We start from the raw sequence: 13,160 nt of genomic DNA, 5'->3' as shown, positions 1-13,160 counted from the left end.
GGAATCGGAGATTGGTAAAGTCAAAACAAAATACACTATACTGATGGGCGACTTCAATGCCAGGGTAGGCAAGAAGCAGGCTGGAGACAAGTCAGTGGGGAAATATGGCATAGGCTCTAGGAATAGCAGGGGAAAGTTATTAGTAGAGCTTGCAGAACAAAATAATATGCGGGTAATGAATACCTTATCCTGCAAGCGGGATAGCCGAAAGTGTACGTGGAGGAGCCCGAATGGCGAGACTAGAAATTAAATAGACCTTATACTCTGCATTGACCCTGGCATCATACAACATGTTGACGTGCTCGGCAAGGTTCGCTGCAGTGACCATAGGATGGTAAGAACTCGAATTAGCCTAGACTTGAGAAGGGAACGGAAGAAACTGGTACATAAGAAGCCGATCACTGAGTTAGCGGTAAGAGGGAAAATGGAGGAATTCCGGATCAAGCTACAGAACAGGTACTCGGCCTTAACTCAGGAAGAGGACCTTAGTGTTGAAGATATGAACGACAATCTTATGGGCATCATTAAGGAGTGTGCAATAGAAGTCGGTGGTAACTCCGTTAGACAGGATGCCAGTAAGCTATCGCAGGAGACGAAAGATCTGATCAAGAAACGCCAATGTATGGAAGCCTCTAACCCTACAGCTAGAATAGAACTGGCAGAACTTTCGAAGTTAATCAACACGCGTAAGAGAGCTGACATAAGGAAGTATAATATGGATATAATTGAACATGCTCTCAGGAACGGAGGAATTCTAAAAGTGAAGAAGAAACTAGGAATAGGCAAGAATCAGATGTAGGCGTTAAGAGACAAAGCCGGCACTATCGTTACTAAGATGGATAAGATAGTTCAAGTGGCTGAGGAGTTCTATAGAGATTTATACAGTACCAGTGGCACCCACGACGATAATGGAAGAGGGAATAGTATAGAGGAATATTACATCCCACAAGTAACACCGGAAGACGTAAAGAAAGCCTTGGGAGCTATGCAAAGGGGGCAGGCAGCTGGGGAGGATCAGTAACAGCATATTTATTGAAGGATGGTGGGCAGATTGTTCTAGAAAAACTGGCCACCCTGTATGCGCAATGCCTCATGACCTCGAGCGTACCGGAATCGTGGAAGAACGCCAACACAATCTTAATCTATAAGAAAGGGGACGCCAAGGACTTGAAAAATCATGGACCGATCAGGTTACTGTCCGTTGCCTACAATGTATTTACTAAGGTAATCGCGAATAGAATCACAAACACCTTAGACTTCTGTCAACCAAAGGACCAGGCAGAACTTTGTAAACGCTACTCAACAATAGACCATATTCACACTATCAATCAGGTGACAGAGAAATGTGCGGAATATATATAAATGTGCGGAATATATATATATGTAGCTTTCATTGATTACGAGAAAGCGTTTGATTCAGTCGAAACCTCAGCAGTCATGCAGGCATTATGGAATCAGGGCGTAGACGAGCCGTATGTAAAAATACTGAAAGATATCTATAGCGGCTCCAGAGCCACCGTAGTCCTCCGTAAAGAAAGCAACAAAATCCCAAGAAAGAAGGGCGTCAGGCAGGGAGATACGATCTCTCCAATGCTATTCACAGCATGTTTACAGGAGGTATTCCAAAACCTGCATTGGGAAGAATTGGGGATAAGAGTGAATGGAGAATACCTTAGTAACTTGCGATTCGCTGATGATATTGCCTTGCTTAGTAACTCAGGGGACCAATTGCAATGCATGCTCACTGACCTAGACAGGCAAAGCAGAAGGGTAGGTCTAAAAATTAATCTACAGCAAACTAAAGTAATCTTCAACAGTCTCGGGGCGGAGAAGAGCAGTTTACGATAAGTGGCGAGGCACTAGAAGTGGTAAGGGAATACACCTACTTAGGGCTGGTAGTGACCCCGAATCCTGATCATGAGGCTGAAATAATCAGAAGAATAAGAATGGGCTCGGGTGCGTTTGGCAGACATTCTCAGATCATGAACCGCAGGTTGCCATTATCCCTCAAGAGAAAAGTGTACAACAGCTGTGCCTTACCAGTACTCACCTACGGGGCAGAAACCTGGAGGCTTACGAAAAGGGTTCTACTTAAATTGAGGACGACGCAACGAGCTATGGAAAGAAGAATGGTGGGGGTAACGTTAAGGGATAAGAAGAGAGCAGATTGGATGAGGGAACAAAGACGAGTTAATGACATCTCAGTTGAAATCAAGAAAAAGAAATGGGCATGGGCAGGGCATGTATTGAGGAGGGAAGATAACCGGTGATCGTTAAGGGTTACGGACTAGATTCCAAGAGGATGTAAGCGTAGCAGAGGGTGGCAGAAAGTTAGGTGGACGGATGAGATTAAGAAGTTTGCAGGGGCAACATGGCCACAATTAGCACATGACCGGGGTAAATGGAGAAGTATGGGAGAGGCCTTTGCCCTGCAGTGGGCGTAGCCAGGCTGATGATGATGATACTTGTAGCAGTAGCTTACAGCATCCGTTACGGGCCATTTTATGCGGGAGCCATCAGACAAAGTACGAGGAGTGACAATTTCACGCCGACCTCATCGCGGCGGCATAGAAAAGCGCGCCACGTGTAATGGCATAAATGGAATCACGATATTTCTTTCTGCACGTCGTATAGTATCTGAATCATGCAAAATTTCTATTTTTTTCAAGAACCACAAGCGCCATAATGAAAGAGAAATTAAGAGTGTGTTTTGTGTGTATGAAGGTTATTATCGCCTGAAGAACTGCTCGGTTGTGTGAAGCAGATTTGCTCACTATCATGGAGAACACTTTAGAATGTGCAAAAGTGGCGATCGTATCTTTCCCAGGTTGCCAGCGCTCGCGGCGCGCCTTAGCAAGCGCGCTTTTCAATTGTGCAGGATGTTGTAAGGCTCGCAAACACTAGACTTTGCGTGCCTATACTTCGCAACTTCACGTTACGGTCCTGACTGCGAGAGATGTCGCTTAGGTAGAGGAATAAGCCTTATTCATCGTGGCGTGGGCGACCACGACGAACGCCGCCATCGTTCAAATTTGCACCGCTCCTAACTAGGGATCAAGCGTCATCGTATCATCTAAATTTGACTGTAGAAGCACTGCATATACAACAGCAACACTTTGCGCGTCTAAAGCAGTATTGAAGAGAGAGAGAGAGATAGAAAGGCATGGGTATATGAGAAAAGTATTCAATTACGCAAAGACGAAACACATTCATAAGTAGGGACAGCGATGTGCTCCATTGTGTGTTCGAAGAGAAATTGCAGTGGCAGCCCCATATAGCAGCAAAGGCGGTAGGGTAACCAATCTACTGCAGCAGGTGGTTTTATAGCGGTGCATTATTTTAGCACAAAAGAAAAATAACGCATAACGACACTTAAAAGCAGATTAATTAGTATTGCATGAAGAGTAGAGTTGAAACACGAATTGCCGACGGGTACGACCCGGACACATCCAGACAAGCGCTATGCTTCTAGTATTTAGAAGTACTTCAAGGGATGCTACTTCGTGCGGCACCTATTACGGAGGTTGGGCTGCTCAAGCAGAACTCAAGCATTGAGGCATCTGTGAATGTAAGATGTACGCGTGTCAGGGTAGGGGGGTGTACGGGGGGAACGCATGTGTCACCTGACCAGCCAAAATTATACAATCCAAGGCATACTTTTAGCGCTTTTATCTACAGTCACGTTCAATATGAGCCGAAACTCGATGTCCGTGGTAGAAGGGGCTCGAAGACTGCACGGAGACGCCGACATACGAAAACGTTGTAAAACTTAACATTCTTCAAACTGCTCGCAGTTGTTAAACGAACTTTTCTCTTGTCGACGCGGCCACGTGCAGTCTTGCGGATCCTTCGACCACGATGCCATGTTGCGGCTCATATCGAACGCGTCTATACATGTCTGTCCTGACCATTCCGTGGTCCAGACCCATCGCGCCGGCTCACGACCCATCATGGTGTCTATATACCCGTGCTTATAAAGATTGCAGGTTATGATATATGTGTTGGTGGACTTATTCAGATGAGGGCAAGAGAGAGAGAGAGAGATTAAGATGAAAGGCAGGGAGGTTAACTATAACTAGATATTAGACTCCGGTTTGCTACCCTACACTGGGGTTGGGAGATAGGAGTTAGAAACAGGGCAGAGACGAAAGAGTTTAAAATAAGGGAGGGTAAAATGCGAAAACGCACGTTTACCTAGATTGAGGTACATGTCAGAGTACCCCACGGGGTCAGAATTCAGAATCCCAAGCGGTGAGGCCGATCTTGAGGGGTGGGTGACCCTAGGGATTTCCTAGTAATACCATTTAAACTTTCAGCACGCTAGACGCTAAGATTCGACATTTTGACGTTTCTTTGTCGGTTGTCACCGAGTCCTTTTTTTCGCTCTTAAGAAATTGACTATTCGTATTTCAAAATAAAATTTACAAAAACCCATACTCACTTGGCCACTGTTAGCCTGCGACTTAGTCGACAGAGTTCTCCGAAGCGAGCTCCTTGTCTCGCCTGCTTCGCAGAGTAGGCGTTGCGTCGGAAGGATTCCAGGAGGCTATAGCTACCAAGCTCGCTTCCCACACTTCACGCTTCTTACCAGACACCGACGCGAGAGGTGAGGAGGAGAAGGGGAAGAGCACGATTGGGGAAAAAGCGCACTAATTAGGCTAGCAGCAGTTACCGCGCCCTGCTCTCGTCGACTCCAATTAAAGTCAAGAGTCACCGCTTTTAAAGGCGACGACGAAAACTGAAGGCGAGAAATTTCGTCGCCAGTTTCTCGAACCGACTTTCTCCCTCGTTGTGCGTCTGTGTGCGCTGATTACCCTTTAGTTAGTCAGCACTTGTCTAGCGGCATTGGTTGCTAAGCAATGTGGAAAGTTATATAGCTAGGTCACCGCTTGCGGTTAAAGCTACATACCAGGCTAATAATTCAAGTGCGCGTGCCCCTTTCTTGTCCTGTCTGGCTGTCGCGCTAGCTCTAGTGGCGTAAACGGCTGCGAGCTTTACCTCATGCTCCTTTTCTGCTGTCACATATTGAACCGTTAAATGTGATTCGAGGCTCCTCGGCAACGCAGACGTTGCTGCCTTCCTCTCTCGCCTCTTGCTTCCGTACTGATCGCATTAATTAGGCCTAGCGCGAGACCCTTTATAGACCCAATTTACGCCGGAATCCCGCAAATTGTGTTAAAGAGACCCGTCAAATCTTTGCGGCTCCGGAATTGCTGCGTCCTAGTTTGGGCTCTTTCTTTTCGCTCGGAGTTCGTGGCTTCTCGACATACGAATGCGTTTTTTTTTTCCCACGGCGCAACGTTAATCGCGGAAGGCATGGGAAATGTTGCTCTCAAGATTGCGTTACAAGGTGCGTGAGAAGAGAAAAAGCTTTTTGCTCCTGCTGCTGCTGTCTTCTGTGGCATCGTAAGCCTGTTGCGAGAACTGCAGGCACGTGCTTTTCTAGCGTATGTTCTTGTTGTCGGGTCGTTACGCGCTTGCCGTGGCGGCGTGAGATTCGTACGCAGACCGTGGGGAGATGCACGACAGGGGCTTTGTCACTCATTCCCGAAGGGCACCAGGCGGGGCTTCTGTTCGTGACTACATGCGCGCTGGCCGGCTGGTGCCTGTGCAATTGTGGATTAGTGGCGTCGCGACCGTGGCATGCCACCTCATCACGGGCCGCTAACGTAAGCTGCCAGAAAGGGGATGTCGCAACGAAACGAGAGAAATACGACACTAGAGCTTTGCTAGCGCAGTCACCATTGAGTTTCATATTCCATGAGAAGTCATTGAAATGTTAAATTAAAAACGTCATTAAAAAGACAAGAAGTAGCGTAACACGCAATTAATAAGAGGACTTGAGCACATTTGCCTATGTACTTGGGGTAAAAGCATGTAGATATGAACCAAGTGTAAAATCCGTGTACTGGGGAGAAGCAGGGATGCCTTCGGCACGTGAGTTAATTGAAGCACATGACATAAAAAAAAGAAGCATCTATATGAACAATACGTCTGTGACTCTGTGCATAATTGAACAGCACTTCTTGGATTATCATTTAGAATAAGTATGCACGAAATGTCGTCTCCATGATCTGATTTCTTTGTGTAAACGTGCGGTACAAATGGGCTTCCTACAAAAAGTGAACTTGTCTGCTCTGAATAAACTTAGTTGCGAGCAACGCCCCACCTGTCTTGTGATTACTTCGCATATTTTCGCGTCCGATTACACTATAACATGTATGAACTAGTCCAGTAATAAGTATTTACTCATAAAAATGCCCTGTAAACATAGAATCTCGCCGTGGTATTGGCATATTGAAGGAGCAAATGATGGCGAAGTATTTGCTGCGATATTGACACGTGTACTTGTTTATCTTTACAAGGCGACCACGTTTCACCGTCTAACAACTGTTATCGCACAGCGCAGGACGCGCCTGCATGTATCGGAAGTTTCTGGAATGCTATCGATGGTTCCATCCGCTGTCTGTGACCGCACCTTGTCTAATCTGATTCCATCTATGCACGACGACAATAATGTGGAACTTTGTGGAAGACGTGCGGGTCCCAGCGATTACTCTGGAACGTTCGACGACTGATGTATAAGAACCGACGCGCTTGATCAACACCACCTAGATAGCACAAGGCCTGTTCACTTCTATCTATGACGTCATGCTACCTGGCCCGACTGCCATAGAATCTAATGGGGATGCTCCCGAGTAAGCAACAGCGACTTTGACGTCGCCCCTTTCGTCACGCCAGCCTTGGCAATGGAAATTTCGGGCCAAGTAGCATGACGTCATGGAGCGTAGTGAACAGGCCTTGTGCTATCTAGGTGGTGTTGGCTTGACCCGCTGATCATTTTTATACGATCGCCGACTGTATTCGCCACTGTCGCCGTTCTTTAAGTGCAGCCTGTTTTTGTGAGCGCAGATTCGCCCAATAAAAGTTAGTTTCGTCTTTCCCAGTATTTCTACTGTGTTCTTTATACGTCACGACCACGTGACAATATTAGCGCTCGTTCACCATCAACACATTATACCACTACTGATACGATCTCGACCGGGTGAGGTGGGTCTTCACCGCAAGAATCAGGAAACGACGACGAAGGTGGGCATTGTGATGATGAAAAAAAAATGAGAAAAGTGTATTCAATTCATTAGTACATGGTTGTAACTCTCATACCAGTTTCGAGCAGTTCTGGTTAACGCGGGGGCCAGGACGGCCTTAAATAACCCCTTGCGGTATTGTGACCGTCGACGTCTTCTTCCGGAGCCTGAGGAAGTAGGTTCTGTCCTCGACGACCTCCTGCCCTTCGGGTTTTACTTCCTTCGTCTTCCCTTTGTGTCAGCTTGGGGGAAAAAGGGGTGTCACTGTTTCGGAGAAGTGTGCAATTATGTTGACATGGGGGGCACGCCCGCTTGAACGCTTCTCACACCTGACAGGTTTATGTCCAGGATTATTGTAACAGCCTTTTCTGGGAGGCGGCAAATCGTCTTGTCATTGGAAGGTACGCCTGGATGTCTCTCAAACCCGACAGGTCAATCATAACACTACTAACAGATGGCGTTAAAGCTTTGAGGATTGCACATAAGCTTGAGAAATAAGCTAAGGGCCCCGCAACAGGTGATAGAATGAACACCGACAGAAAGTCGAGCTAATTGGTAGGGATTCATCGTGAAAAAAGGTAAGGTGTACAGACGCGGACACAAGAGAACCAGACAGCCGAAACGCCGGCCATCAACGCGACTATCAAAAGTGATGGGCGGCGTTTGTGTTGTCTGGTGCTCTTGAGTCCGTGTCGGCACTCCTTACCTTCTTTCACGATAGAACCGAAAATGATTAGAAGAATGTGGCATCGATAAATTGCGGGAAGTGCCGCCGATATTATTCCTAGTTCATAACTAGAGGGAAGAAAGGGAGTGGAGCAGCCTGTTTATTGCGTTGAGCAGATAGGCGGTGCTCCGTTAAAAGTAACACAGTGTGCGCCTACGGATGGGAAATGCAGAAGATGAAGGCGGAAGATTGAGCGGTGTAATGAGGTGAAGAAAAGACCAGACATGTAGATGGAGTTGGCTAACACACCAGGAGGAGTTAGCAGATGTCCAAATCTATGCCTCAGTTGCGGTTGTTCTTAAGTAACAAGAAATTGCGACAGAACGCATATATGACTGTCGAAGGTGATGAGTTAGTTCTGAATCAATACAGCGACACAACATAATACCATCGTTGAAAAGAGTTATGCATGAGGCTTATATTGCAGTGGCTCATTGACTACGTCCATTGACTGCCCAGTGACTCATGTGACGCACGTAGGCGGGAAAACGGCTAGATAAATAGGTAGGTACATAGCCCCCAGAAAGTGCGTGAAGTACCCTAACAATGCTAACGCATTAGAACAGATGTAAGAGGCTATTATGTCTTTTCGAGCTGCATGCGCCGAAAGTGGTTGCATACAATAAAACGCCGTCATAACCGCATGTTTTAGATATTACTATTTGTAAGACGATGGGATAGACCTTCATCCTGCAGTGGACATAAATCGGCTCATGGTGTTGATGTTGATGCTGATGGTTTTTGCGCATTTCTGTTGTGCAGTACGAAGTCTGCATAAGTAGGCCACTGAAACGTCACCCATCTCTTGCAAAAACGTTAAAGATAAACCACAGTGAATCATAAATGTGTGGCGTGCAAAATCAGTGATGACGGTGAGCCGTAATGAACAGGTGTATATTTTTACAGAGCAGGAGGCCCTAGTTGGCGGTCATTCCTCGGCGGATAAATCTCCCAGCCACTTCGCGCTGGTCACGCGTGATCTGAACCACGCGCCCGCTTCGCTTCCTAGGCAATGGCCTGTCCCTAGCCAGCCACCGTTATCCTCATCTTCCTCGACGTCGATGCTGCCACAGGAGGTCCCTCTCTAGTGACGGGGCCGTGCAGGTATCAGAAACGATACATTGAAGAGTTTGGGTCGGCGTGTTGGGAGTTGAAGTGTGTTTAATGACTGGCGAGGACCAACTGGCTCTGGGCTAATTGGTTTATCCGGTGACTTAGGGAGTGGGTCCACAACCAAAGCGGGTTTGAGACGATCGATAGAGATATTGTCCTGTCGGCTATTTAAGTCCACAGTGAAATGCTTGTCGGCACGATGAATGACATGATATGGAGCGTCGTAAGGGCATTGTATGAGTTTCCGTACAGAGTCGCGGTGGACGAAAACATAAGTGGACATCGCCAGCTCCTTGGGAATATGCGATGCGGTATGGTGTTGGCAGCGTGGTTCAGGAGCACGATGCGTTCGAAATGAAGCTGGCAGAGAGAGAGAGGAATGGTAGGAAGGCAGGGATGTTAACCACTCAAGAGTCTGGTTGGCTACCCTAAGCTGGGGTAAGGGAGAAGGGGAATAGAGAGAAGGTGCAGAGTACGGACAGTACTTGAGTTAAAGCCGCTCGCGCAAACCAGACGTTCTGAGAAAGCAGAAAAGTGCCTTCACTGCCTTCTGAGCCGGTGATCGGTTGGTACGGTGCTCTAGTACTGTCTGTTCACTCAGAGGACGATAATCTAATTTCCTCAATGTGTTGGACAAAAATTGTCTTTGTGCTTGAAATCGAGGACAATGGCACAATAAGTAGTCAATGTACTCCTCGCATCCGCAAACATCACGTGCAGGACTATCAGCCATTACAATTCGTGCTCAGTAGGTATTCGTGAAGGCAACTCCAAGCCACAACCGACACAGAAGAGACGCTTCGCGTCGGTGCAGACCGGCTGGAGGTCCGAGTTGCTTGCAGTCTATTGATGTAGTCGGTGGGGTCAGGGCACGGCGATGAAATGGTAGGTTGGAAGAACTCTTACGGAGGGCGTAGTGGCACTGCTCCAAAAACCATCTTGGCAGGCGTAGAGCGTAGATCTTGCTTCAGTGTAGCCCAAAGACTCAACATAACCAGTGGTAGTCATGTGGACCAGTGAGTCACGTCAGGCTGCGGTCTGAGCGAGGTCTTGATGGAGCGTTGACAACGTTCAACGAGACCATTGGCGATGGGGTGATATTCCATGGTATGTATGAGAGAAGTGCCTAGCAGCGTCAGCAGGTTATTGAATAGTGCTGATTAAAACTGGCGTCCTCTATCGATTGCAATAGTAGATGGTACGCCGTATCGCGAAACCCTGCCCGCGACGAAAGCGTTTGCGATGGTTTTAGTATGAATATCGGGTAGAGGGAAATCTGGTCATTGGGTAAAGTGATCTACGCAGGTTAAGAAGCAGATGTTCACGTTTGAGGGCGGCCATGACTCAAAATATCAATGTGTACCTTGTCGAATCGTTCAAATTGTAGAGTAAAGGATCCGAAGGGTGCTCTTTTGTGTCGGTGAACCTTCGATTGTTGGCATACCAGACAACCACGCGCCCGGGCACGTACGTCCTTGTTGAGGCCCCGCAAGCAAGACGAAACGGTTTGTCACTAGATGTTGCGTGGCCCGGATTCCAGGGTAGGATAGTTTATGAGGGTCATCAAAAACTGTGCACCGGAAATTGAGTGGTACGACTGGACGTGGGGTGCACGTGAAGGCATCATAAAGAATAGGGACGGCGCAAGGGGGAAAGCGGACATCACGCAGATGTAAGGCGTCAGGTATACCGCGAAGCGCAATTACTTCGGTGTCACTTGTTGCTGGGCAGCGAGTGCGGAGAAGTCGATGCTAACAGGGTTGTTGTCCGTAGTGATGGAACAGGCACAACGCGAGAGCGCGTCCGCTGCGGCATTGTCCTTTCCGTGAACGTGCCGTGTGTATGTCGTGAATTGCCACATGAAGGCGAGATCGCGTGCTTCCCGTGGTGAAAATTTGGTACAATTTGACCGGGCGGTGAAGGTCAAAGGTTTGTGGTCTGTCGTAATGTGGGCCTCTTGTTCGCCTCAGTAAATGTCTGAAGTGACGGGCAGCCATGTACATTCCGACGAGTTCTCTTCCGAATGTGCTTTAGCGGGTCTCCGTGGATGAAAGCTTCCGAGAAAAGAAGGGGCTGGGAAAAGAAGAGCAAGGGCCTGCCAGATATTATCCGTGGACTGTTGAAGCACCGCTCTTACTGCAGCATCGGACGCATCGGTCATGATGCAAAGTCGGACTCCTGATCTCGGATGGTCGAGAAGGGTTGCCTGAAACAGCTTGGTTTGATGGCATCAAAAGCGGTTAGTGCTTCTGGGGTGAAGGTGAGTTAAGTTGTTTTCGATTTGATGCTCTGGAGCGTGTCCGTTAGGGGCCGCAGAAAAGCGGCGCAGAGAGGTATGACGCGGTTGCAGACATTCACGAGGCCAAGAAACTCGGGCAGTTTGCGGATGGAAGATGACTAAGCAAAATCTTGTATGGCCTGGACTTTTAACAACGAGGGACAGATGCCATCCTTGTCGACACGGTGACCGATGAAGTCCAACTTGAGCGCGCTTAATTCGCACTTCGTCCTACTGATGATAAGGACGCGTATTCGGCGAGGCGTTAAAAGAGTTGGCCCAGATGTTGGGTGTGTTTTTCTGCGTCGCGAAAGAGAAGCAAAACGTCGATGTACGCGAAACAGAAAGACCAGCCTATTGTCACCGTGTCGATGAACCGCTGAAAATTTTGTGTAGCATTGCGAAGGCTGAAAGGCATGCGCACATACTTCAAGAGTCCAAATGGCGTGATGATTGCCATCTTGGAAATATCCGCTGGTTCCACAGGAATTTGATGGTGAGCCTTCACCAGGTCAACCTTCACAAGGAAATTCACAAGGAAATAAATTTCGAAACTAAAGGAGAACTATAAATGGGAGCGTGGGCTTGAGTAATGATAGCTAAGATATCCCTACAAGCTCGAAATAAATACGAAATCTAAACCTGCACTGCAAACGTTGTTACCCTATAGCATCCTGTTAAATGGCATTGGGCACAGAAATGTCTCCAGATGATTAAAATCATACGGCAAATTTACGTGTTCGTCATTTTTTTTATGATGCGTTTTACCTGATGGTGGATTTTACGCTGGCTCTGTTGGCGATTCTTGTGTAAAATTGGCCTATGGAATTACTGAATACCATCCTTGCAAACGAACTTAATGTAAAGGGATGTCACCCAAAAAGCATTTGCGTCGCGGGAGTGCAGAGATAATTTGCTGACGATGGGGTTATTTATGAACGGGTCCCTAAGTTTACTCTGGTTACGTAAGAACGGCCCTGATTTGCAATAAACATGTTGGTGTACTTAACAGGTGACGTACCGGAGTCTGCTTTGTTAGAGCGCTGCTCTTAGATGCCCGTTGCTGCGTTTAGCGTCGGTGTAATCGAGTGAAGGCGGAGCGCAGCGGGGAAGGAAAGAAGACGATAGCGAAGATAGCGCGAGGAGCAAAGCGGTAGAGGAGGTTACAGTGAAAGCATGAGGCGTAAGGCGGAGAAGTCGAGTATGGCGAAAAGGTGAGGAGAAAAGCAGAAGGCTGCGACAGCGAAGAGAACGCAAGGAGGAAAACGGAGGAAGCCACCTTGAAGCGCCACCAGATGGCGCTCACGTGAACGCATCCGCGGCGGCGCCGGCCGTCTGGGGTAAAGAAAAAAAAAGAACCAGAAAGCTCGCCTTTGCACACTGCGTTCACCGAAAGCGTTTACCGGTAAAAATTACGGTTGCATAAGCTGCAGTTCCCGGGAAGCAGCAACTGTGTGGGCGGTCTATAGAGAACGCCGCGTGTCGCGGCTCTGCCATTCGGTGCGGTGATCGGTGCGATGCCTCAATATATCGCGGAATCAAAATACGTGTAGAGCTGCTCTCTAGTTCCTGGCCCTCGGGCTTAGCAGCACAATACCAAAGCCACTACGTCACCACGCCACCACGACAGGTCAGGGGGATTGCTTGTTATGTTAGACACCTGTATTTCATTTTTTGAGCGCTTTCGAGAGTGCGTTTACTCTTTATTTAATATTATAAAGGAAACTCAGGGCCAGAGGGAGTGTTCTTCTTCTAGATCTGCTTAATTCTGCAAAGCGACTGTGCGTACTCCTTTCAGTCCAGGTGTGTTCCTACGGATACGAAAACTTACTTGTGGATGTTACTAGTGGTGACAAGATATTTCTAGAACACAGCACTGGATCTTTCTCTCCTAACGAAGAAACAATGCCCTAAGCCATCTTATTTTGGAAATAGCATAAAAAGTGATACTTTA

The 13,160-nt window shown here is 47.6% G+C and overlaps 2 protein-coding genes across 3 annotated transcripts in view; one reads left to right on the top strand and one right to left on the bottom strand.

Annotated features, from left to right (window-relative positions):
• LOC140213724 (venom protease-like) overlaps positions 1 to 4,680 on the bottom strand; it is a 29,732-nt gene extending 25,052 nt beyond the window's left edge. The window contains exon 1 of the mRNA XM_072284990.1: positions 4,442 to 4,680. The gene's annotated coding sequence lies outside the window, so the exon portion shown is untranslated. The remainder of the gene's footprint in view (positions 1 to 4,441) is intronic.
• LOC126544681 (juvenile hormone acid O-methyltransferase-like) overlaps positions 1 to 13,160 on the top strand; it is a 114,278-nt gene that overhangs the window by 27,993 nt on the left and 73,125 nt on the right. The gene's annotated exons all lie outside the window — the stretch shown is intronic.

The sequence above is a fragment of the Dermacentor andersoni genome, chromosome 10 (assembly GCF_023375885.2).
Source record: "Dermacentor andersoni chromosome 10, qqDerAnde1_hic_scaffold, whole genome shotgun sequence".
Taxonomy (NCBI): Eukaryota; Metazoa; Arthropoda; class Arachnida; order Ixodida; family Ixodidae; genus Dermacentor; species Dermacentor andersoni.
This window is presented reverse-complemented; position numbering and strand designations above follow the sequence as displayed.